Below are 26422 nucleotides of genomic sequence, written 5' to 3' on the forward strand. Positions count from 1 at the left end.
TCTTGCCTTGGAGGCCCCACAAGCATTGGCAGCAATAGCTAAATCCCCCAGTTGTGTATTCTTAAAGTCCAACCAGGCTTGGCTTCCAACCAATTCTCCTTCAAGACTGTCTTGAAAGCAGTTCCACCAAGTTTTGGCCTCCACTCTTCTTAATCTCACAAAGCTTATTGCAAAGACCTTGTCACTATGTTACATGATGACTCAGGTCCAGTCTAAGGAGCTGGAAAGACAACAGTTATGCCCTTCATTGCCCATCTTGGGAATCCTCTGCCCCACTTCAGTCAGATGCACCACCAGAGCTGGGGTGATAACACATACTAGAAGTGAGAGAGGAGTTCTGCAGTTTGAACCCAAGAGTTTCCATACATTTATGGACAGAGCCATGTACTGGGTTTATCCCTCTTTCCTCTTTATTCTTCTTCTCCCTGCCTCCAAGGCTCTTTGGGCCGCCATGAGCTCCACCATCTCCACACCACATGTTCATGTCCCTATCAGACTAATTAAAACTAAGGTCTAGTAGGAGAAAACATGGCAGAGAAGGCCAAAGAGAATGAGCAGGCCTCTCATAGCCCCCTTTCACATTTTTGCTCATTTATCCAGGTCTTAAACTAGAAAGGTAAAGCTTGGAGCAATTTTTTTTTCAACAATTTACATGAGCACTATGAGTGTTTTTAATAGAGTTGTCCCTTTTTACTTGGAAGTTTAGAAGAATGTTATTTCCTATACATCTGGATTAAGGGACTGACTCTTGCAATAATCCATATCAATTTTTATTTAAAGACTAGAGGCCCGGTGCAGGAATTAGTGCACCAGTGAGGTCCCTCAGCCTGGCCTGCGGGATTGGGCCAAAACCCGCTCTCCGACATCCCCCAAGGGGTTCCGGATTGTGAGAAGGTGCAGGCCAGGCTGAGGGACCCCACCGGTGCATGATCAGGGCCACAGAGGGACATGGGAGGTTGGCCAGCCGGGGAGGTTACCGCGGGAGGGCTCCAGGGTGTGTCCAGCCCGTCTTGCTCAGTTACATTTGGCTGGACCCCAGCAGCAAGCTAACCTACGGGTCGGAGCATCTGCCCCCTTGTGGTCACTGCAAATCATAGCAAGCGGTTGAGCGGCCTTAGCATATCTTTAGTATATTATGCTTTGATTGGCTGAATGGCTGATTGGATGATCGGAGACAGCATATTAGGCTTTTATTATACAGGATGTGCATGAAGTCTTGATTTTCATGTTTTAAACAGAGAAAGAATTTTAGGGGTTTTGCAGATATATACAGAAGTCTATATATGTGTCCTCAAAATCAAGGGTTGAGAGAGTTGCCCAAGGTCTGTATATTCTGTGGCATCCAGGGCAAGGACCTCTGTGGTTCCCTGGCATTTCAACCAATGACCTTTCCAGTTAATCACTGTTCCCTCCCCATCAGAATTAACTATCCTCACTAGGGTAGCTAACTTTTTTCTCTCTAAAATTTTTGTTTTAAATCCACATGAACATTTTATCTTTGTCAAATAAAATTTCCAAATTTGGGTTAAGGCATTCTTAAAATCTGCATTACAAACTTCCAAATTAACATATAGTTTAATTTGAATATTTTAGTAACTCTACAAAATATGTTAATATGTTCATCAATTCCAAAAACTCACAATTTATATTTTGACATAATAAAAATTATTGCCTTTATGCATATATCGTACATATATATTTTTAATTTGCTTTGGAAACAAAAGAACTCAAGATTAATTCTATGGCAAAGGTCCCAGAGGTTTATCAGTTCAATATGAATTTTTGACTATTTAAAATAGAGGTAAACATGGTGGCATGTTACATCTGACCCTACTATTTATGAGTGTGGGCTGCAAAGCAAATAAGTAGAAAAAAAATGAAGGCCTTGCTTGTTCATAAGCATAACCAAGTTTAAATTAAAATAGACACCAACCTACTGGCCACATTTCCCAGTTGTGAGAAAAACTGAATTATTAAAATGAAGTAAGGAGAGATAATTTTACAAAGAATAAAAATCGAAAGTATCATCTATCTGGGTGACATATTGCTACATTCTCAGATTTACTCTGCCTTATCTGTCTCAATGGTCCTTCCCACTTCTGAGCTTGATTGCTGGTTGAAAAGATCACAACAATGTTTTCCAAAGGTAGAAGATATCCCTACATTTGGGGAATTCCCTGAGAATATTGAGAATATTTAACTGTGCACACAAATAAACATACTTGCCCTATTGATCCCTAGGCTTCCGATAAGACAGGAAAAAAGCAGCCTGATGAAACATCTTGCCAATTTGATTCTTAAGGAAAAAGAATACCAATTCTGTAGTAGGGAAAATCTAACAAGAATATATGGCAATTTCTTTAGAAGCTCTGAGGAGTCCCACTATCATTAATCAAATAACTGGATTCCTATATTCTAGCAGGTTGAACACGTTCTAGGGTTCACAATGGTAGGGAATAGCTTTGAGAGGTAAAAGCAGTAGTAAATGTACTTTCATCAACTAATCTACCTATAAAACAGGCGAACTTATTTATATTGGTCAGTTTCCTATAAGAAGAATGTATTTTATTTAAAATGTCGTATATCTTTTCTCTACCTAGCTATATTTCCCAGCCTCCAGCCTAGAATACAATAGGAAATCAGTAAATGTTTATTGATTGAGTGATCAAGTGAGTGAATGGATGGATGGATGGATGGATGGATGGATGGATGGATAGATTATAGCACACTCACACATACCATGTTCATGTACTATCAGGCATTTGTGGGGTTAAGGAGCAATTGCTTCTTCCTCCATCCCACTACTCTTTTTAATTGCTCTCCCTTTATTCCTTTTAAATTATAGTGTGGTCTGTTTTAATTTTAAATTGCTCCGTAATAGTATGGGTGCCTCTGCAAAAGTTTCTTTATTTGCCCAGTTTGCTGTAATAACTGATATTTAAAAAAACACAACAAAAATCAACTCAACATAACCATGATATAAATCTCATCCCTTTACATTCTATAATAATATGTTATTCATCTTAACAAAGCAATTTAAAATTTTTTCTATTTTTCCCAAATGTTAAATTGTTAATAATATCCCTACAGCTTCCTGTTAGATGACTGCATCCATGCCCTGTTTCCTCAGAGTGCATGTGACATGATGTGCCTATGTATGACTGTATGTCTGGTTATTGGCATATAAATATCCTTGAGGACAGGAAAAGAACTGGTGTGTGTGTGTGTGTGTGTGTGTGTGTGTGTGTGTGTGTGTGTGTGTAACTGTGTGTCTATGTGTACATGCACTTCCTTGGATTGTTCTCCATGGAAATCTCCCTCCACATGGGAAAAGAGCCAAGGAGAGCCTGAGGACTTCCCTGACTCTGAGCCAAGGGTGTGGCAAATGCATGCACCCTAAACAGCTGGGTGCTTTAAAGAAAAGGCCTGGGAAGAAGGAAAGAGGAAGCAGGAAGGAAGAGGGAAGTTGGAATAAGTGTTGAAATCTTTTACTTGCAAGAAAATAATCTAGGAACCTAAAAATTTTGAAATAGTTTAGAAGTTTGCGGAGACTTCTCAGGACTAACAAACGCAGTCCCAAGTAATACCTCTACAGCCAGGCAAAGCAGTAAGACCCACGGAGGTGTATATAAACTTGACCCATGGAGGAGAAATCCCTGAGGAAAGTTCTGCCTTTTCTCTGGCTGATATAGTTTAATCATATCGTCAAGATAAGTAATAAGTTTCAGAATGTTTCCACCCCTCACCTACTGAAACCCCTTCAAAAGCCATCCTATAATCCTTTCCTTGTGAAATACAGTGGCCCTTTCTTAGGTCAAAACATTGGTGACGACTTTGTAGCACTTGACACTGTTGAAGTTACATTCTTTAACTACAGGGTGCCCCACTCAGGATCTGACACCTAGTAGACAGTAAGTAAGAGCTCTTCTCTCCATAAAGTTCCTCTCCTCTCAGCACTGGTACTTGCCCCTCTTGATTTTTCAGGGAAATCTGAGAGCTAACCTACTTTGGAGTTCTCTACCTAATTTTCAAGGTTGAAGGGTCATCGCATCCATAGGCTACCCCACTTTTCCAGAGTCAGAATTAAGGCCTCTCTCCTTGTGTTCATAACGCTTTGCTATGCCCCTGTTATTTCATTGATCATAATCTGCTTTAAATGTTAGTTGAGCCCTAACCAGTTTGGCTCAGTGGATAGAGCGTAGGCCTACAGACTCAAGGGTCCCAGGTTCGATTCTGGTCAAGGGCATGTACCTTGGTTGCGGGCACATACCCAGTAGGGAGTGTGCAGGAGGCAGCTGATCGATGTTTCTCTCTCATCGATGTTTCTAACTCTCTATCCCTCTCCCTTCCTCTCTGTAAAAAATCAATAAAATATATATTTAAAAAAATAAAAATAAATAAATGTTAGTTGAGTACATGTTTTATATCCCCAACTACATTTTCAATTACTTGGGAATAGGCCATTCTCATTTTTCTCTAGCACCAAGCACAGTGCCTTGCACATGGCTGGTTTTCCATAAACGTTGATTGGATTCAAAAGTTTACTAAGATGGTTGACTGGAATTTTAAACTCCTCCTGTTTCCCACCTCTCATGTAGCCAATCACATGCCACAACCTGTAGACAATTAATGACAGTGTCTCTCCCACCTGTCCCCTCCTTGGTAACCCCATTACAGCCAACCTAGTTCAGAACCTTATTACCTATCATGGTGACTATGGCTGTCCCAATAACTTCCTAACTTGTCTGCCTCCAAGATTTTTACTTCTTATTGGTGAGGTGAGGTGAGATATATTTCAAAAATATAATCCAATCATGTTACTTCTGAGCTCAAAAATGGGTTAAAGCTCTCAAATGTCTAACTGATGTGTTACACATTCAAAGTCCTCTATCCTTTGTAGATCTCTTTGTATGTTTCTTTCCTCTTCTTAAATGTCTTATCTTCACTTCCAAAGCTGTTCCCATCCTGTTACTTTTAATTCCATGATAATACCCCTATTATCCATCCCATTTCTTTGCTTATGTGGTTGTAATTCTCTCCACCTGTCAAAACCTTGCCCATATTTAAAGGCTTCCTCAGGAAACACTTCCTGATCCCCATGTCCTTTCCCCCACCTTATACCACAAGAAAGTGAATGATGTCTTTCTCCTCTGAATTTGCAACACATTGTACTTAACACATTTCTGAGGGTGCTACTTAGGCTCCCTGCATCCAAGTTTGGTGTATTATTATTATTTGGTGTAGTATTATCTCTCTTTTAGGATTATAAGCAACTTGAAGGCTAAAATGCAGACTTGCTGATCATTGTATTTCTCCAACCACCAGGACACTAAAATTCGTATGTCAGAAATGCCATAAATATTCATTGAATTTAACCGAACGAAAGCTTTTACAAATAGCCAAAAAAGTTCAGGTTCCATGTAAGAGGGATGAGGGCTCAAGCCAACTGACTGTTGGCATCTGTGATGATTGGTGTTCTCAAAATTTCCACTTAAGGCTGATGACAGAATCAAGCTCTGCTACAGTCAATGAATAATTTATTTGTGCACAAAACATTCTGTTAATGGAAATCTTTTTATGGTTTAAGAACTGAAATATATTTACTGCCCTATAGCTATTAAATGTTTGCTTTAATCATTAATACACAAGGTAATGACATGATCATTACAGGACCATTACATGCTCTTAAACTGATTTAATTAACAGTATCTCTTCTACAGTTCAAAACTGCTCAGTGGATGGGGAAAGGGGTGGTGGTCCCACTGGGACCAGCCAATTCACTGCTACCCCCAAATTTAAGAGCCTAAAGATCCTGTTGTTAGAAACACCATCGATTGAGAAGATAACTTTAGAGTTTAATGACATACTTTTTTTTTAATTTTAACGCTCAAATAAAAATTGCCCTGCTGCCCTGAACTAGACTGCCTCAATCGGAAACATAGCAAATGAGAAGTGCATGTGTTTGCGAATTCCCTAGATTTCCCAGCCTGCCAAAAAATGTTCCTGTGTTGTGCTATATCTGCAAGTCATGAGATGACAATGACCATGCCCCTCAAAAGGAAAAGAGAGCTGTTCTGCTCATATGTTTTTATTTGAGGAGGCTGAAAGGCACACTTCTGGCTGCTGTGAATACTCTGACAAGTACACATGTTCCTGAGGAGGTGAGTTTGTGGGGGATTTTGGCAGGGGAAAAGTTGATAGAACCGAAAGCCATTCTCAGCTCTTGAGAAAAATGCAAGGAGCTGGAAGAATAGCAAAAAGAGGAAGAAGACTAATGTCTTCCAGTGAGTTCCTGTTTCCAAAGATAAACCCACTTAAAAATAAAAATAAAGTATATGTTTTATATCTACTTTTATGTCCAACTCAAAACTCACAGTCATCATCCTACTACCCAAACCAGCTACTCTCTTTATCTCTGTTTCCTATAAAGTTATATTCAAACTTCTAGGCTCAAAACCTGGTGACATCATTGACAGCATTCCCAGAAGAACACACGTGTGCACACGCACGCGCACACACATACACACCCCTCCAGTTTCCAATCAGATAATCCTACATTGGCTTCCTGCACACTCTCCCTCCTATTGTCTGTGTCCTATCAATCGTTACCCCTCCACTCCAACTCAGGCCCTCAACACCCACTTGATCTCCCAGCACAAAGTCAGGAGAGCAGAAGGTTCTCTGGATCCAAGCGGCAAACTTTCCAAGGACAAGTCTAAGCACTGTACCCTCGGAAATCCAGGAACAATTATCAGAGGCAGCGACCCATGGAAATATCAGGAGAGTCTTAAGAAAAACAATTTGAGCTGAAAAAAACACACCAAACAATTTGGGCTCTATGATGCAAAACCTGAGATGTGAGTAACTAAGGAAGAGATTGCAGAAAGTTAAGTCAGAAAGAATTTCCTAAACCTGGGACTCAAATGTTCACCAAAGTTTTCCAAACAGTGCTTTTCATCTGTGATGTCAGTGTGGGAGAAGAGATAAGGGCGCAACATGAGGTGACGGCTCTTGTATGTATTCATGTAAGTGCCTCCTAAATGGCTTCTGTGCCCACTCACACCACCATCACCTCTACCCCATGCCATCCAACACAATCCAGCAGGATCTATGTTTCTAAAGTGCAGCTCTGATTACATCACTCTGCAGCTCAAACAATTTCAGGGGCTTCCCACCACTACAGGCCAAATTAAATGTACTGTATAGCCTTAATCCTGAAGTCAGAGAGCTGTGCTCCACACCTGCCTTAAAGTGCCACCTGGATCTCCCAGGAAGCCTTATATCCAGAAAGTCTTACTTTTTCTCTTAAATCTTTTCAGAGGTTAATGGTTTTTGTTCCCATGGTCAAGACAAAGACAATAAAACATTCTTGTAAGTAGAATGTAGGGAGTTTTGCTCTGTTTTATTTAAGGGGGAAGGGATTGTTGCTATTTTACTTTCAGGAGGATTTTTTGCATTCAAGATAACATTAAAAAGCACATAAATGTCCTTATGGCTCTGCTCTGGATGTTTAATACATATCATACTTGATGATTCAGCTCACTAATAGGATTAAAATTAAATCTGTGTCCAGGTATCAATTTGCAGTGCCCAAATAAATTATAAAAGGAAACACACAGCCAAATATTTCTTCTAAATTTAACAATTATTTATTGAATAGCTACTTTTTTTTTTCAATCATCATTTTCAAGATTGATGAGGACACCAATAAAATGAAGACATAGTCTTTGCCTTCAAGAAGCTTACAGTGTAGCATGAGCATGTGAGGTATAGACCTCACAAAAGCCACTTTACCATAAATATACGGATAAGAAATAACATGGGAGAAACGTAAAGTGTCAAAATGATTCTGCCGGGGTCTTTCTCAGCATCTGCAAGGGTTCAAGGAATCTGGAAAAGGGGCTGCGCGTAAATGGATAAACTAGACATGAAATATAAATTTGGAAGGCATGGGGGAAGCCAGGGGAGGCTTCACTCTAGTGGCAAGCTCCCAGAATCTCCGGGCCCAGGGCTTTTTATTCACACCTTTTGCCCTTTAGCAAAGCAGATATACATATCAAAGGTCAGGTTGGTGGACTTGCCTTCCGGCTGTTCCAGCAGCAGGTAATAACATGTAGATTTTCAGCCCTGCTGAAAGAGTCCATTCAACCTTTTGAGGACTTTTCGCATTTATTATGACCCACTAGACTTAGCCTCCAGCATGATTCAGAGATTAAAAAAAATAATAAAATATGAAGATTTCTAAGTGGGTGCTTTTGTTCAATATCCAATTTAGTAATTTATGATGAAACCTATAATTGTCAAGGCAATAAGAATTCTGAAGGCCATTCTTGATCTATAAAGATTTGCTTGGAGACTGAGATTCTCAGAGCAGGGGAGTGATTGGGTGAACTTAATATCATCAAGGAAGGTAAAGGTGTGCTGCCTCCAAAATTCCTTACAATTATGAGCTGTGATTCTTTCTCCAAATTCCAACATGGCTTCTATTTCCTTATATGATTGGTACTAAATATAATATAGTGGCCATGTCAATAAAGCTCTAATATTTGAACACTGCCAGTCAACTAGGCCAGTGATCTGGCAGTGAATGGCATACCGTCTGAAATTAGAAAAACAGAATTCTGGTTCTATGACTCACTAATACTATGGCTTTGAGCAATTCATTAAATTGTAACCCCGTGAACCTCCATTTCTTCTTAAACAAAGCAAAAGTGAGTGATATCTACATGCTGCCTATTGCTTTTAGTGAGACAGTGTCATGTAAGGCATACAATCACTCAGTTGCACTTGTGTGGTGAGAAAAGGAAGAGAGGTTCCTTCACACAGCCATCCTACACTGTAAGCTAAAGTAAGGAGACAGGAAGAAGAACAGGCAGAAGGTAATACTATGAAATGATATGAAAACAGCCCACAGTCAGTTTTTCAGGTGGCTACAGAATGCCCAAGCAACATAATGTGCTTTGCTTGTACCACTGGTTTCATTAATGCCTGCTGGCTGAATGATTAATACATAAATGGGTAAAGTATTGAATGTAGGAATAAATCAAAGTATAGCCAAGTGATATTCTTGAAAAACACAGCAGGAAGAGTCAAGTTTTACAGAAGAGTGTAAGAAAAAATTTTTGGAAAGATGAAACCATGTGGCTAACAGTACGGGCTCCACTCACTCAGGTTGTAACAGAGAAATATGCAGATGTCCTTGTAAGTAGGCCCTAAGAGTACTTATGTTCCACATCAGTTTAGTAATAATCAGAAATACTGAAACACTCTTAAGTTACCTTAAAACATAGAATAACTGAACAGAAGAATGTATGCATCTGGAAAGCTGTAAAAATGATCCTATATAAAATGAAATATTTTGAAGGTCACAACTACCTTAAAGCTTACTAGATTTACTCTGAATTATATGTAATAGCGGAAAAGTTCCATCACACCATAGAGAGCAAACAGCAGATCTTACTTGCAACCTTATCAATTCTTTATGAAACCTGCTAAAATGTGTCCAAGTAGAAAGGATTATATTATCTTCCATATTGGTGTAAGTAATTACTCCCCCCACCAAAAAACAAAAACATATAAAGGCATAACAAAAGACAGACAGATGGATGAACAATGAGTCTGGGAAATCACAAAATACAATAATTTTCACAGAAAGTAGAATGACATATTTCAGATATCCTAATTTAAAGTAAGATTTCAATAACTCTGACTCAAAAAATTACTGTCATAATTATGTAATTCTCAGCAAAGTAATTACTGCTTTGAAACCTGATTTCCTCAAATGAATAATTCTTACTTTTAAACAATTAAGCAGCTACAGCAAAGAACCTGACTCCGTGGAACATGCCCAGTGAGTGTTAACAGTTTTCACCTTCCTTCTTACCTTTCCTCAGCTTAAAGAAAAAATACACTTACATAATTCTTGAACAGTCACCTCCAATGCACTGAGAGCATATAAATCTGTGCATGTACTAGTAGTTAAAGGTTCACAGTTCAACTAATATGACCTTAAAGTGAATAAGGTCAAGGCAAGTCCAAAGTACTGGCTACTTGAAGGGAAATAGCAGGATATGAAAAGACACATTACTTTATAAATAAAATAATTTGTATTTGCAATCTTTAAAAAAAAGGACCACAAAAGGAAAAGCGTTCTAATGGTGAGGGTTTTCCGTCTTGCAAACAGTTTTCTATTTAGTCCCAATTTGGAATGGAGAAAGTTGGACAAATTTTTAAAATTTATTATTTAAAAAAGTAAATCATCATTTGGGCTAATAGTCAAGGCCAGGTAAACAGATAAAGTCCCTGAGGGGTTGCTGACTGTGCAAGGCATACACATCATAAAAAAAAGCTTACCAATTTCATAAAATGTTTCCTTACCAAAGTAAGTGCTTGGTTTGAGAAAATATACTCATCTCTATGGGTTATGCCCATGATGATAGGCTAAAGAAACAGTCACATGATTCATAAAACATAAGTACTGTTTTGAGTGTGACCATTACCACTATTAATCACTATCATCATAATCACTACCAGTTACTGAGTGTCGACTGCTTTCCAGGAGTTTAATCCTCACATAGACTTATGAATTCAGTAGCATCCTTCTTTAATTCAAAGAAATAATGATTTTAGAACACAGCGACCTCAGGGAACTGACTTAACCAAAGGCTTCCACTCACAGTGCAATAAGCAAAGAGAAGGCCAGCTGGACTCAATGTCCAGGCCATGTCCATCCTCAGGAGGCATGAATAGCACAGTCTCCTAAACACAACTTACATTAGGTCCTGCCAACTAAAGTTTAACTGTACCACTGTAGGGTTCTGGGGAATAATTGTAAAAGCCATCCTTGTGAGTAGGTAGAAAATTAGATGTGGCAGACAAAGACATTGGAGTTAGTGGCTCAGAGTATTAATTTTCATCTTTGAACATCTATTATAGCTATTGAAGAAATTAAGCCTTTGCTTTTGAAACTCTTTTTAACATTTCTCTTCCTGATGGGTTTTTCATCTAACTGACTTATACCCCTTTAATTATCCAAAAATGTTTCTGAATGGCACCATTTGCCATAACAATGGAAATAATTGGTCACAAATGAATCTTGGGTCATGAACCTTACAGGCAAAATGAAAAGTTACCCGGGATTTCCACACTTGATATTTCTACACTCACTGAATGCTCAGAAGCTACACTAATAAATCAATTTCCGGAGCAATAGCTTCAGGGGATATTATTTTAGACAACGCAAAGGCAGTTGTTGGCATTGTACAAACAATGCAACCCTCTCCCTGAAAAACCACCTGTCCTCAAATGTCTTAATATGTCCACAGGTAAAGTAGACATTATTAGTTTGGTTGCAAAGTCTGCTCCCCACATGATTAGACACTTGCCTCTCTGATTCATTTTATCTCATCAGGTTTTAGAATAGCTCTAGTTTATTCAGAGGAAAATTGAGTAACAAGCTGCACAGTTTAGAAATATGAATAAAATTTAGTATTTCAGAAGCTCAAATCTTGTGACTTTAGACTTTCTTAAAAATACATTTTTTCCCCAAATTTCCTATTACTCTGTAAAGGGTTAATTGAAACATGAGTTTGCCTGGGCTTAAAAAAACATTTACCAACCTTAAAATCAGTATCATTTAGACTCCTGATGCCAAAAATCTGTTTGAGAGAGCAGGTTTTACTATACTGACATTTCAACAGTAGCCAAAGTCCTGTTCCCACTGAATTCTGTCTTGGCAACACCAATAATTTGCTAAAAGCCTAAACTCCTCCTGGCTTAGAGTTTCTACCTCGTGAATTTTCTGCAGAAACTGTGCAACCAGGAAGTTGAATTAAGTTCTTAAGGTATTTACTCTTATCACAGAAACCAAGATTTCTGTAAAATGATAATGACTTAAAAGAAAAAGAGCGACTAATTTATTCATTTTACCTTAGGTTTAACTCTGATATAATACAGCATAATTACACATAAATATCTCACTAAAAGAAAAAATCTTACATTCTCACATTACCTCAAGATTACAAGCAAATAATCATTGATAAAGTAAATTTAAAAATCTGGTTCCAAACTATAAATAACAACATTTTCTAATCTTCTCATCCTTTGAATCAGGATATTTCCAGAAATACAGAAAAACTTACAAACATGTTTATTTAGATAGCATGGCAGACATCTTTTACAGGGTTTGAGGGCCTCAAATCATTACTGACAAAATTTTACATAAAGTTTAGTATTTTGCTTGAGCGATCTTTCCAATAATTTTTAAATCAAACCACAAAGAAAACACTTAACTCAACTTACCCTGCTGTTGGATGTTAAAGAATTGGAAAGATTGTTCCAGCCAAGTCAATTCACTTAATTTTTCAAGTAGATCTGATTACTATCGTCTTTTTAAAAATTCAAGGACTCCACCTAATGAGAAAAGAACAACAAACAATAGTGTTTAAATCAGAGCAACATTATATGATCCACACATTAATAACACAGAAATCAAACCAAGATAATTGTTGTAGTTTCTCCTAAGTTACCATGCTACTTAAAGCTATAAAACAACAAAAGCATCTGCCAACTAAATTAAATTTTCCAGGTTGGGATAAAAATGAATATTCAAGCATAGAGAAAACAATAAGATAGCACAACAGAGTGTGAGAGCAGAAGAGTTTATTTTCAGGACTGATTGGCACACGGAAATGATGACTATATACTGTCAGTTAGGATATGTAAAATTAGACACGAGGGAAAGATGCAGCTGACTGCTTTGGAATTCGACTCATTGAATCTTATTAATTTGCTAATGCAATGAAAATGTGTAGGTTGCAGTTCCTTAAAGCTGTTTAAGGTATATAAACCAATACTCAGATCATTTGCAGAGAACTCACTAACATGAATTTCCAAATCATTCTTAAAATGTTACACCTGTCTCTTACAGAAAGTTTATTAAAGATCCATAAGCAGCTTATTTGTGGTTTATAAATAATATCAGTGAATTCTATTCGTTTTACTAGTAAGTACACCTTTTTCAGAAGCCCAAATATTAAATTATCATCTCAGCTCCATAAGAAAGTCTGAGAGAAAGCAAGCTGTAGCTCAACTGGTGAGAGCCTAAAATAAATGGGATGCTGGAGGGTTGACCAGAAGATTGAAATAGAAAACTGGACAGCTTCCAGCCTCTCCTGAATCAGGTTTCCCCAGGGCAGACTTAGTATGTTTTAAAGTCCCAGAACATCAAATACAACTATATTAAAGTGAAAGTTCAAAAACCTACTCCAATGCCATAAATACATGATTGTTTTACTATACAATTTGGAATTAGCCACATACAGTCACTCCCCAAATCCCTCTACACATGCTAGAAAAATTAATTGATAGTTATCTCATTTAAAAAAAAAAAAAAAGGTTAAAATAGATTTCCTATCTACTGTTGGAAGGTACATGATAAAAAAAAATACAAAACAAAAATGTTCTGACAATGAAGACAAACAGCAATAATTATACATACTAAGCCCGAATGCAGAGTAGTCACGGGAACTAGGTTTCCACTGCCTAGGCAACCTATGTCTGGACTTCTGTCTTATTGCTATTCAAGAAGTAGTTATCTAAGAAACTCATTTGGATATGGTCTCAAAAGATGTATTTATTCCAGAGATAAATAGTCTTAATTATTATTCTAGGATTCTTGCCATAAATATGACAAGACAAATGTCAAATGACTTGGTTATTTTAAACTACACTGTCTCAACAGATCTAGGCACCTAAACAATGAGTTGCAATATAATACAAAATGATACACTCATTTTTCACATTTGAACATCTAGAGCTGTGAAAATAATTTATTTTTCCAGCCCTTTCATGAAAGAATTAGCAAGCCTCCTTCAAATAATATTTGGTATTTATTTTCATAATATCATTGCTGGATTCTTGCCATGATAGTTTTGTGTTAGTACATCTGTTTAACAACTTATCTTGGTCAAAGTCTCTTTCCAAGAAAAAGTAATGGTGCTTCCTCTAATGGTATGGAATGAACTTGAAGATTCTTAAGAATCCTTTCTCACTAAAGTAAACCCTTGTGCATTGTTGGGGGACTGTAACTTGGTATAGCCATTATGGAAAACAATATGGAGGTTCTTCAAAAATTAAAAAGAGAACTACCATATGACCCTGAAATTCCACTTCTGGGTATTTATCTGAAGAAATCTAAAACTTTAATTTGAAAAGATATATATGCATGCCAATGTGCACTGCAGCATAATTTAAAATAGCCAAGACATGAAAGCAAACTAGGTGTCCACTGATAGATAAATGGACAAAGAAGATGAGCTATACACATAATGGAATATTACTCAGCCATACAGAAGAATGAAATCTTGCCATTTGCAAATGGATGAAACTTGAGGGTATTATGCTAAGTGAAATAAGTCAGACAAAAAAAAGACAAATACTGCATGATTTCACTTATATGTGGAATCTAAAAAACAAAATAAATGAGCAAACAAAACAGAAACAAATTCATAGATAAAGAGAATGAACTGATGGTTGCCAGATGGGAGGGTAGATAGGAGGATGGGCAAAAAAGGTGAAAGGGATTAAGAAGTACAAACTTCCAGTTATAAAAGTAGTCATAGCGATAACAAGTATAGCACAGGGAACATACTCAATAATCTTATATAATAAAAGGCTAATATGCAAATCGACCCAACAGCGGAACGACCGGTCACTATGACACGCACTGACCACCAGGGGCAGATGCTCAATGCAGGAGCTGCCCCCTGGTGGTCAGTGCGCTCCCACAGAGGGAGCGCCACTCAGCCAAAAGCCAGGCTCACAGCTGGTGAGCACAGCGGCAGTGGTGGGAGCCTCTCCCGCCTCTGAGGCAGTGCTAAGGATGTCTGACTACTGGCTTAGGCCCGCTCCCCATGGCCTAAGCCAGCAGTTGGACATCCCCTGAGGGCTCCCAGACTGCAAGAGGGCACAGGCCAGGATAAGGGACCCCCCCCCCCGCCCCGCCCCGAGTGCACAAACTTTATACACTGGGCCTCTAGCATTGTAATAACTATGTACAGTGCCCGATGAGTACTAGACTCTGTAAGGTATACAAATGTATAATCACTATGTTGTACGCTTGAAACTAATAAAATATTGCATGTCAACTATAATGAAAAATAATTTTTTTAAAAAGATTCCTTTCTCACTAATTTTTCAATGTATAATATGAAATTGACTTGTACAACAGTCTAGATCTACCATTCTGTCCTTTTTAATTTCTTTAAGAACTATTTTCTTAAACTATATAGTTCTTGTCTCAAATGAAGACTTAAGTTACTTGAGCATGGCCAGTCATTAAGCCAGTATTTTAAAATGCTGCTCACCTGTAATACAACAAATATGCTTGTTTTAATCTAACTATGGTTATCTGAGTGGTCAGTGATTTCAAATTATCTAGGAATTTGTCAGTGTTGATGTGGCGCCTCATATCCCACTTCAAAAGCTGTAAGCATAAAATATATTAGTCACCTGTTTGGAGGATTCCCTTACATGACTGCTGCTAATTAGCACGGAAGATATAGATCTGTGGCCTGTTGAACAGGTAAGCCTCATGTGTATAAACCACAATGCAACATTCTTCAGAAATGCCCATTTCTTCAGGAGCGAACAGGACTCCTGAGATATGATCATGGGTTCTCTTCAATTTCTACACGACACTGCAGTGCAACACCTAAAATAATTTTATAACCTGATGAAAGCAGCTGAGTCTAAACCTCCTTACCTTTGATTTATTTTTTATTGCCTGTCTCACCACACTACGAAAACAAAACAAAACAAACTCCACCTCAGTCAGTGGTATCTGAGTTCCATCAGAAAATCTAAACACATGTGAACTTTGTATTTCAGTCAGTTACATGGTGTAAACAATGGAGTACTTTATCATTAGGTAATATTTGATTGTGTGGTCACCAATCGGTCTATTTCAGTTATTTGTGTATAATAAATCAGGAGTACCTACAGTGACAGAGTGGAGTAACTTTCCCTAGCTGAGTGGTACTCCCCATGCAGTATACAGGGGCCATGCTTCCTGAGTTGACCAGGATTCTCTGGGAGCACTTCAGCCCCAGGTGTTATTGTAATGTGTGGGGGAATACCTATGAACCAGAAGACAAGTCCTATCTAAAATAAAACATCTTAATTGCCTCAACAAAGTAAGCTGAAACTGCATGTAAATGACACAGCCACGAAATAATATTCCATGTAACTGATATATTTTCTTAGTATATTTACACGACAAAGCCCTGAGTTCATTTATAACATAGCTGAATGGCTGAGGTTACCTAATATCCTTCCCCTGTCCTTCCAGCCCAACCAGTGTCTCTTATTTCTGTTACCTGCGAAATAGGTCTGGATTCAAAGAAACAGAAATACTAACAGAGAAATATAAATGACTTAAAATGTAAGCTAAAAATTGACTGAGAATAGTCTACATATTGTTGCACATGCTAATTGCATCCACGATCTCCCTTGATTTAACAAACCTAAGTACTCTCAAGGAATCTTATATTTTACAAAACCTATGCTGACCTGAAGAATTCTAGACACTCCGGTGAAAGGGAAGGAAAGGACAAATAGGAGAAATGGAGGGAAAAAAAGCAGGAATATCTGTGTGAAGTTGGGCAAATAAGGACAGAAACTGTTTTCCATCCACACTTTGAAAGTCACACTGTGTGCCAAGCAGAGTGAAAGCATGAGTGATGTGCTTCTCCACCTTCCCGAAGAAAGAAACACGGAGAAAATGTGGCAAGTACTGAGTCTAAGCCTCGTTTCCTGAAAAACTGCAAGATGCCCACAAATTTTCTTTCCCAGAGTTCAAAATAGCAAGTTGAGTGGGTGTAAACATTTCAAGTGAAAAAAAAAAAAAAAAAAAAGGTAACTAAGGAAAAGGAAATCATACTTTTTGCTTCTCAGTTTGAGAATTTTAAAAGAGGCCATTTAGAGGGATGATTTTAATGATTTGGATCTGGAGGTTGTTTTGAATCAGAATACAAATACCGTCCTGATGATTTAACGGGGCCCTCTGGCCACTTTTAAACCTTTTCTTACTTTTTTTATGTTAGGACTAAATTTACAACCTCACTGTCACAGTGAAAGTGGCAGGTTCAGTATGTTACAACCAGATCCTTACATCACTACAGTACCACACTGGCACAAAAGGGAAGCTGAAGGTTCACGGGGTCTCCACCCTGCCCAGGAAAAGAGACCTTCCTCAACAGGGCTATGAAAACTTTGCAGGTGAGTCACCCTAGGAGCTCGTTAACATGATGATTGTGATTCCGCATGTCTGGATGGGGGCCAGGCTGCTAGAGCTTCCAGGTGATGCTGAGGCATGGGTCTGGAGTCCACATCTTGAGAAGCACGGCTCTAGTCTGTAACAATGGTTTACTAACAGCCAGTCAACAGACACAACAATCAACCAATGACGGCTTTTGCAAGGTACCTAACACAGTGCTAGTTGCTATGGAGATAATAAAATGCATAATAACATAAGCCCTGAGCCAACACATAAAAATTACTTTAAAAACGTAAGTGCCAAATGCTAAGCTGTTTGGTAATGATTCTAAGTAAAATGGAAATTGAGAACAGGAAGAGCTCAGTAGGGGCTAGAATAGTGGCAAATGACTTCATAGGCAGGTCAAACTCATCAGGCCCCAGGCTGTGGGGGATGTGGACAGAAAAAGAGCAGCAGACCAAAAAAGGAATTCTAGAAGGGAGTGCCTAGAGTTCCAATGGGCAAAAACTACAGTGCACTTGCTCTGTGGTTGTAGATAATATCATTCGAAAAATTTAACCAGAATTCACTTTTAACCAGGTGAAGGAAACTTCCGACCGAGTTTAAAATGTGTAGGGGTTTGGGAATTATAATGCTGTTGCCTTAGACTTATGCAAATTCTCTCCATTGGCAACAACTACAGCCTTCTTTTTTAAAAAATGTATTTTTATTGATTTTAGAGAGGAAGGGAGAGGAAGAGAGAGAGAGAAACATCAATGATGAGAGAGAATCATTAATTGGCTGCCTCCTGCATGCCCCACACTGGGGATTGAACTTGAAACCCTGGCATGTGCCCTGACAGGGAATTGAACCATGACCTCCTGATTCATAGGTCAACGCTCAACCACTGAGCCACGCCCACCAGACAACAATAGCCTTCTTAATGACATTTTAGGTGTTAGCCTGATAGCAGAGAATTACCACTTTTGTATATATATTTGTACATATGTATGCCTTTGATTAATATATGTCTTTAATGATTAACAATTTTAATAGCATTGGACTACAAATTTTCACTACAATAGAATTAATAATCTTCTGTTATTTAGTATTTTAATTTTATAATAAGAACATTTTTTTTCTCCTATAAGATACTTTTTGGATTGCACATACCCACACAACACCGTGGGCTCCAACATTATTCTTCCCTTTCCTCCCACACTGGCTGACAACAGAAAGAAAACCACACCCAGAAACAGAATGAAATTATTAATGAATGATGCCTTAGATTTTTTTAAATCTCTTTGTTTTTCCTGTCAATCCACAATATATTGCCCAATGGATTCAACAGACATGAAACAGAAGATTGCAAAGGTCAATATAAATATGAAAATGCAATCTCCAAACTTCTTTTACTGAAGAAAATTTTGGGAGCTGAGGGAACCTATAAGCTGCAGGAGGGGAGGGTCACATTTGGAAAAGAAATGGCACATTTTATCATTCTTAGGTCAGGTGGACAATCTCCCTGAGTTCCAGTTTCATCATCAAAACTACCAACTTCACCCCCTAGTGTAAGCAGTAAGAAATGATGGGTGCAATTCTTGCAAATATTAACTTTCCTGTGAATGCTAAGTGCCAGGACTATCAGCTACTGTCCCTTCCATGCTCCTATCCTACAGAAATCCCCAGTGTTTGCTGGAAGACAGAATTTAAGCAATGGATTATGGCAAATCGCTGCAATTTCAAAGCATCTAAACTTGGGCATTATAAGATACCTGCATCACTAAAAAGCTGTGCTAAATAAGGCCCTAGATTCAGGATGGACCAATGAAGTTATCTACCATCAATATAATACACACACAACACATAGCAACGACTCATTAATGACAAGAAAAAGATACTAATATGAGGATGCTAAAGTGTTACCCATGAATGGCTGCAAAGCACTAAACAGAATGCAAATAGGCATGCCCTAAAAAGACCCTCAAATTTGTCTTCTACAAATCTCTTCCCCTTTCTATTCTGAAGCCTTTCAGGAGTCCTCCCCTAAGGAGGTCACGGGATCCTGCAGGCTGCCCTCTCCAATCTACTGCAAAAAAAGAGCTAATAGTCTTTTTCATGCTAGCTGCCAAAAAGGGTAACATGTTCTCATGAGAAACTTTACTTACAGAATCTAACAAACAAACAAAACAACTTTGGACATTATAAAACTTAATTAAATAAATGAAGAATGGTTGGTGATTGGATTTTGCTATAATAAACTCCTCCTCTGTGGGATATGTTATTATTAAGCCTATTAAGATACAGTGCAAGGTACTATGACTCTAAACAAAACAAGATATCGTCTGCTTTCAGTCTGCCCAGGCAATCTGAATCAAATTGGCCCTTCTGAAGACAGCTCATCACAAGAAACTCTCTCCCGCCCCCACCCCTCTGGCATGGTCTCACTTTTGGTTTGTTATAAAGCACAGTCCCATTTCTTTCTTCCCCAGTATCTCTCATTACAATCCCCTGTGTTCGTGTCCACCTGCTTTTAGAATTGCCAAGATAAATTACCAGAAGTTGTAAGAGTTAGATTTGCAAAGGCACAGACATCTAACTGCAAGCCTGGAACCATGGTGGAAATAGGTTCAGTTAAGAAAGATTCCCCAAGCCAGAACTATTCTCCTCACTAACCAGACTGCCAGGCTCAGATCAAATGAAGGTCGATGCAATGTCCCCAGAGGAAGCTGTTTAACCCGCTGGGTCGGTTCCCCTGAGCCCAGCCAAGGAGGCGCTTCAGACTGACAGCTGACCTGGCAGGGCTGCTGTCTCCCCGCAGGGGGGGAGGACCTCCCCTAGGAGGACAGGCCCGGAAAGCCAGCAAAGCAGGCTGAGCAGCTGGGGGCAGCCACTTGTGGCTGACACCAAGGCAGGCTGCCTCTGCCACAGAGGAGCGTTAGAAACCTCTGAGGGTGACTGGGGCCCTCGAAATGCAGAGTGCGAGACAGGACATCCCTCCTGGCATTCTGGAGAGTAAAGCCTGGGCCAGGGCAACAACAGCCTGCCCGAGGACAGCCTGCTCCTCACATCAAAGCCGGAGGCCCTGGGAGGCTGGCGAACTGCCAAAGACGCAAAGAGCAGCAGGGAGTGTGTTGCCTCAGGACAATAGCAAACTGGGACAAGGAAGAGTCTGTAAATTCCAAGCACTGGGGAGGTCTGCTAGAGATTTTACCCTCTCCTGTCAGGGCTCTGATTTAATTTCCTTTGAAGGGGGGGGAAAAAAAAGAAAAAAGAAAAAAGGGGGAAAAAAAAGAATATACATTCCCAAGCCTCTGTCTGTAAAGGCAGACACCACAATGCACATGAACGCCCTCTCGCCCTTTCAGCTCACCCCCACTGTCTAAGACAATAGAGCTAAGCCAGACGTGATATTCGTGATATTCTCCCGTCCATCTTAATAGGGCATTAAGTCGAAGGGGTAATTAAGATCATTTAAATGCAAACATCGCCTTTCCATTGCTAATATCCTCCCAGATATCTCTCATCAATTCTGTTTAATTGGAGAAGCATCGCCCATTAATTATAACCTGACAGTTTTATTTATTTGACAGCGCATAGTACACAGTCACATTTCAGGGAACAAGAATTTAAGAGAGGCATCAAACTCTCACTCACCCTGATGACTCAGCTCTCAGACCTCCCTAAGAGGTTCTACTCAGAAAAGCTTCCCCACTTGCTCAACAGAAATGGAGGTAGTTCAGGAATCATCTTCTAGCCTCCTCATTTAATTTACAGCATTTTGCATAAAAACATACAGAAAACAAAGTAAGGGAAAGAAATCTGTAAGAGAGTAAAAGAAAAATCAATCACTCTCCCTTCCAGTCTTAAAATGAGATACCTAAGGCCCAGGATAAATACTGCCAGTGTCCCCAAGGCCTTTCAGGGAAGCAAGCATCAAAGGGAAACGGGGCACTTGGGCCACTGGAGGTGACTGGGTGCCATTGTGAGAACCCAGGCTACGTAAACGCTAGCTCAGTGGAACAGGGAGAGCCTTGTTGAGTTTTCCTTTTAGAGGAAATGAATATGAGTTGAGGTCACTCAACTCTAATCCACCCTGTGCATCAGGGTTATCCTTCTAGCAACACGTGCTCCATTTAGGCACCGGTTTGTCCTAAGCCCAGCGTGTCATCCGTGGTGGCATGCCGGGGGTGGAATGACTTCCAACTCTCAGCTAATCCTGTGTGGGGAAGGCCAAGGTACAGAGCTTTACTTGATTGCATAAAATGGAGAGCTATTTTCAGCCTCTGAATCATCCCGCTGGCTCTTTTACCAGTCCTAAAGGCATATTACAACCCTGTAAAAATCTCCTTTCTATTCAACTTCACTTATTTTAACCTAAGCCAAAAGTTAAAAGAATCCTGCAGTTTCAAAAAGATGAAACCATGAAATGGAAGCAAAAAAAAAAATAATACTAAAAGAGATTTACAAATATTTTCCATTTAAAACGGACACCATTTCAAAGGTGGAGGGTCAGACCCTATGTTTTCTTCAGTTATCTTTAAACTCTTTATAAAAATCCTGCACAATTAACACTTAGCAGGATATTAGGCCTGAGGATACAAATCAATTTTGTTTTAGTCATAATTCTAAAAATTTGAGAAGAAACATTAAATAATGGAAATTTAAAAAAACCTGCTCTATAGGAAGAAACTTAGCTACTTCTGAAATGATTGCACTGTGATTTGTGCTGGATATTATGAAAACAGGATGCTTGTATGTGGTTCCTCATACAGTCAACCAAACCAGTATAAGACTACAAAATAGATCAAAACAACAAATCTACATGAAGTTGGCTAATATTGAAAAAGCAAAATTAAATTTTTATTCACATATTTAAAATTTTCTTCCATGTGAGCTGATCTCTGGAAACATGTTTCCTGTTTTCAGGGATGCCAAAGGGAAATAGTTACATAATATAATCTGTGATAGTCCAGCGTCATAGTGCTGGAAACTTAATCTTCAATAAGGGAGGGTCGAAGATGAATCTTCCTTGCTAAGACTTCTTATTAAAAAATTAACATGGATTAGCCCATGGTAACTCCATACCTGCTAAAAATTCACCTCAGCAACATAAGGATTCCAATAACAAACTTTTTGTAATGTTCCGCAATGAAATGTGATGAAGTAATGGCACCCAAGGATGAACTTAATATTACTAATTTAGAGATAATGCTAAATGGGTATGACTAGCACACCAGGCATGCAATCCTACCTGGGTGGGGAGAAGGGTAGAGCGGGGTAATCACCTCTAGAAATGAAATCATTATTTTTTTCCCACTACTTTCTGCCTACGTTAATGGACGCATACATATTATCCTCTTATCCTGACCCTCATAGCCTCATTTGGGAATGTAGACTAAATGGGGGGAAAGTGTATCTAAGAAATAATTGCACCTAAATATTCTCCCAAGCAGATAGTTCAGCAGTCTTCTGTCCATAGGATACGTATTGAAAAGGCTGGAAAAGTCATTCAATAAAGTGCACCTGCTGCCACGATTCCATGAATGGGTCTCCACTCAAACCACTGCAAGCACCAGGGCAACTATGCATCTAGGAAGGTCACAGAGGTTTCTCTTCCCTTCTGACATCCTAGGGGCCACATCTAATCAATAAGGCCGATGGTTTTATTTTTTATAAAACTATAAAATAGATCCTTTTAATATCTCACCACTTACAAACTTTTCTGCCTGGTGAAATAAAAATGCTGCTTCCTTTCTCCAACAATCACTAACTAAGTACCTATCGCACACCAGGCACTTGGCTGCATCAGAAAGACACATATGTGATTCTGGTCTCAGTGAATACCTGGCTTGCAGGTTGGATGGAAAGTGCTATAGTACTCATTACAGTAGGCCCCGTAGGAGAGCGAGGGGTTGGTATGACAGAAGGGCTGAGAGTGGAGACACTTGAAATGGGTCTGGAATAATCTGCAGAAGCTTGTCAGACAGACAAAGAGAAAACCGACTTTGAAAGGAAATATAGTATGTTCGGTTTTAGAATGAACTAGGTTTACGGTACCTTAGAAACATTTAAGTAGAAATGTCCATGCAGACAGCTGGCATATAGCTATAGAACCATCCAGGAATATGTGAGCTAAAAATCCATTATCGTCATCAGCATCTACAGTGATACTTAAAGCAATGGGTCTGTGTAAACAGTTTGGGACGTTACAGGAAGAAAAGGCCTAACTTAGGACTGCACTTTGGAGAAAACAACAAAGCCAGAGGAGTATTACAAGGGGCTGAGATGAGAGGTGGGGTACCAGGCCTCAGCATCATAAAGTCTACCGCTCTTCTTTTCTTAAGCAGGTGGTCAAAACTGTGATGCAGCCAAGATAGGTAATGCAGGAGCTGGAACAGCTACTAGGATTATTAGTTTGAGTTTGTTTGTTTACTTTCAAAATGGAAGATATTTGAGCATGTTTAATTTTCCAAGCTGATAGATATTTAATAGCCAGCGCCCTGAAAAGAAATGACGGAACAAGACTTTACTGAATTAAATTTTGGCCACACAAAGAGGCATAATTATTTGGCCGTGTTAATATTTCACTTGACTGTTTTAAAGAATGCAGGGTGAGGCAAAGGAAAGTTTATAGTTGTGCCTATAGAAAATAATGCAATAATTAATAAGTAATAATACAAAAATAAACTTTTCAAGTACTCACAACTGTAAACCTACTTTTGACCCACCCTGTAATTTCAAATTCTCAACAATCACTAATATTGGGAAATCTAAAAGGAATCAGAAAGCAATTACACAAAACTGGAAAAAAATCTTAAAAAGTAAAACCCTAAAAGGCAAAGGTAAACTTTGGTCAGAGAATTTTCAAGGTGAACCAAGCTTTCCAGTTCATCCATTTAAACCCTTATTTTAAAAAAGATCTTAAATCAATGCAATAATAAGAGCTTCCATTGGGAAATATCAAAACCAAGTTTAAAGTCTATACGATGACAGTGTTTGTGACAAAGAGGCTGAACAAACCACCCAGTTCCAGAAACTTGAAAACATTTTATTCAGCCTGGACCTGGCAAACACATTACAAGTGAGTATGTACACCAGGAGATCTTCTGAAGAGGCACCCTAAAAGAATCCGCTGACTTCTCACACTCTCAGCCCATAATGACTGATTCATCCTGCTCGGGCTGGGGTCATGCCCAGCAGTGGTTCTCTCCCTGAACGTGACAACACAACAAGGAAATACTTGAATTGAGAAGAGTAAACATGAAATTAGACCAAGTGAAAAACATTCGTTTTACAGTGTGACAATTTGTATCAACCTATCTAATAAAAGAGTAATATGCAAATTGACCATCACTCCAAGACACAAGATGGCTGCCCCCATGTGGACACAAGATGGTCACCACAAGATGGCCAACAGGGGAGGGCAGTTGGGAGGAACCAGGCCTGGAAGGGAGGGCAGTTGTGGGCGATCAGGCCAGCAGGGGAGGGCAGTTGGGAGGGACCAGGCCTGCAAGGGAGGGCAGTTGGGGGCGATCAAGCCTGCAGGGGAGGGCAGTTAGGGGTGACCAGGCCGGCAGAGGAGGGAAGTTGGGGGCGACTGGGCCTGCAGGGAAGGGCAGTTGGGGGGGACCCAGGCCTGCAGGGGAGAGCAGTTAGGGTTGACCAGGCCTGCAGGGGAAGCAGTTAGGGGCAAACAGGCTGACAGGGAAGCAGTTAGGCATCAATCAGGCTGGCAGAAGAGTGGTTAGGGGGTGATCAGGCTGGCAGGCAGAAGCGGTTAGGGGCAATCAGGAAGGCAGGCAGGCAAGCAGTTGGGAGCCAGCAGTCCTGGATTGTGAGAGGGATGTCCGACTGCCCGTTTAGGATTAGGATTGGGCCTAAATGGGCAGTCGGACATCCCTCGAGGGGTCCCAGATTGGAGAGGGTGCAGGCTGGGCTGAGGGATACACCCCCACCCCCGTGCATGAATTTCGTGCACCGGGCCTCTAGTATGATTATAACTGAAAACCCCATTTTATGTGATGAAAAATCAGGGGAAAAAATGCTTCTTTAGAAGTTAGAAAATTACTTAGGAACTCAGTTTCTGAGAAATATAAAAAATAATAGAAGCACTTTCTTACTTCTTTTATAAATTTATAGTTTTCCAATTCCTTTTGGTCTTTATGTTTTAAATAAGAGATGGGGGTGGGGGGTGGGGGGAATCAGCAAGTGGAAGCATCTTTATCAGGCCTGAAATAAATAAGTCCTGGTGATAGGATTTGGCTCCTAGCCAAGAGGGTGTCCACCTGCCCTAAGTCTGGCAAGACTTAGGGTTGTGGCTCTTTCATATGTACACACAAACATATACACCAAGCATTATCTACTTTCATTATGAGACATAGCAGATAGTTTTGGCAGCATAGACTTTGTTTTGACTACTCTGATTTCCATAAAAAAGAAGCTTAAAAGTTTGGGTCTATCACTGAAAACAAGAAAGAAAATGCAAGATCTGGAAATATTAGTGGAGTTTGGAACAATCATCAAGAAAATTATAAATATAATCAACATTGACTGAGTCCTTGAGTTCCAGCAACGTGCTAAGTGTTTTATGTGTATTTTCTCATTAAATGTTTTGTGAGGCAGGTACTATTATTACCACCCTTATAGAGGACTTGAAGCCCCAAGAGTTTAAGGAATGAACATGACCATGGCCTGACAATTAGGGCTGAAAATGTGTGTTGTTGTTGTTTTTTTAATCCAGTGAGTTTGACTCTAAACCAGTGGTTCTCAACCTTTCTAATGCCGCGACCCTTTAATACAGTTCCTCACGTTGTGGTGACCCCCAACCATGAAATTATTTTCGTTGCTACTTCATAACTGTAATTTTGCTACTGTTATTAATCGTAATGTAAATATCTGTATTTTCCGATGGTCTTAGGCGACCCTGCTAGCGGTTCTCAACCTGTGGGTCGCAACACACAGGTTGAGAATCGCTGCTGTAGAGCCTAAGACCATCGGAAAACACAGATATTTACATTACGATTCATTAACAGTAGCAAAATTACAGTTATGCAGTAGCAACAAAAATAATTTTATGGTTGGAGGTCACCACAACGTGAGGAACTGTATTAAAGGGTCGCGGCATTAGAAAGGTTGAGAACCACTGCTCTAAACCAATGCTCTTGA

General features: G+C 39.4%; 1 protein-coding gene across 1 annotated transcript in view; it reads right to left on the reverse strand.

The window, feature by feature from the left end:
• Positions 1–26422, reverse strand: part of HIVEP2 (HIVEP zinc finger 2) — a 186008-nt gene that overhangs the window by 69472 nt on the left and 90114 nt on the right. The window contains exon 2 of the mRNA XM_080666811.1: positions 12301–12411. The gene's annotated coding sequence lies outside the window, so the exon portion shown is untranslated. The remainder of the gene's footprint in view (positions 1–12300; positions 12412–26422) is intronic.

Source organism: Plecotus auritus, assembly GCF_963455305.1.
Source record: "Plecotus auritus genome assembly, chromosome: 4".
NCBI classification, from domain to species: domain Eukaryota; kingdom Metazoa; phylum Chordata; class Mammalia; order Chiroptera; family Vespertilionidae; genus Plecotus; species Plecotus auritus.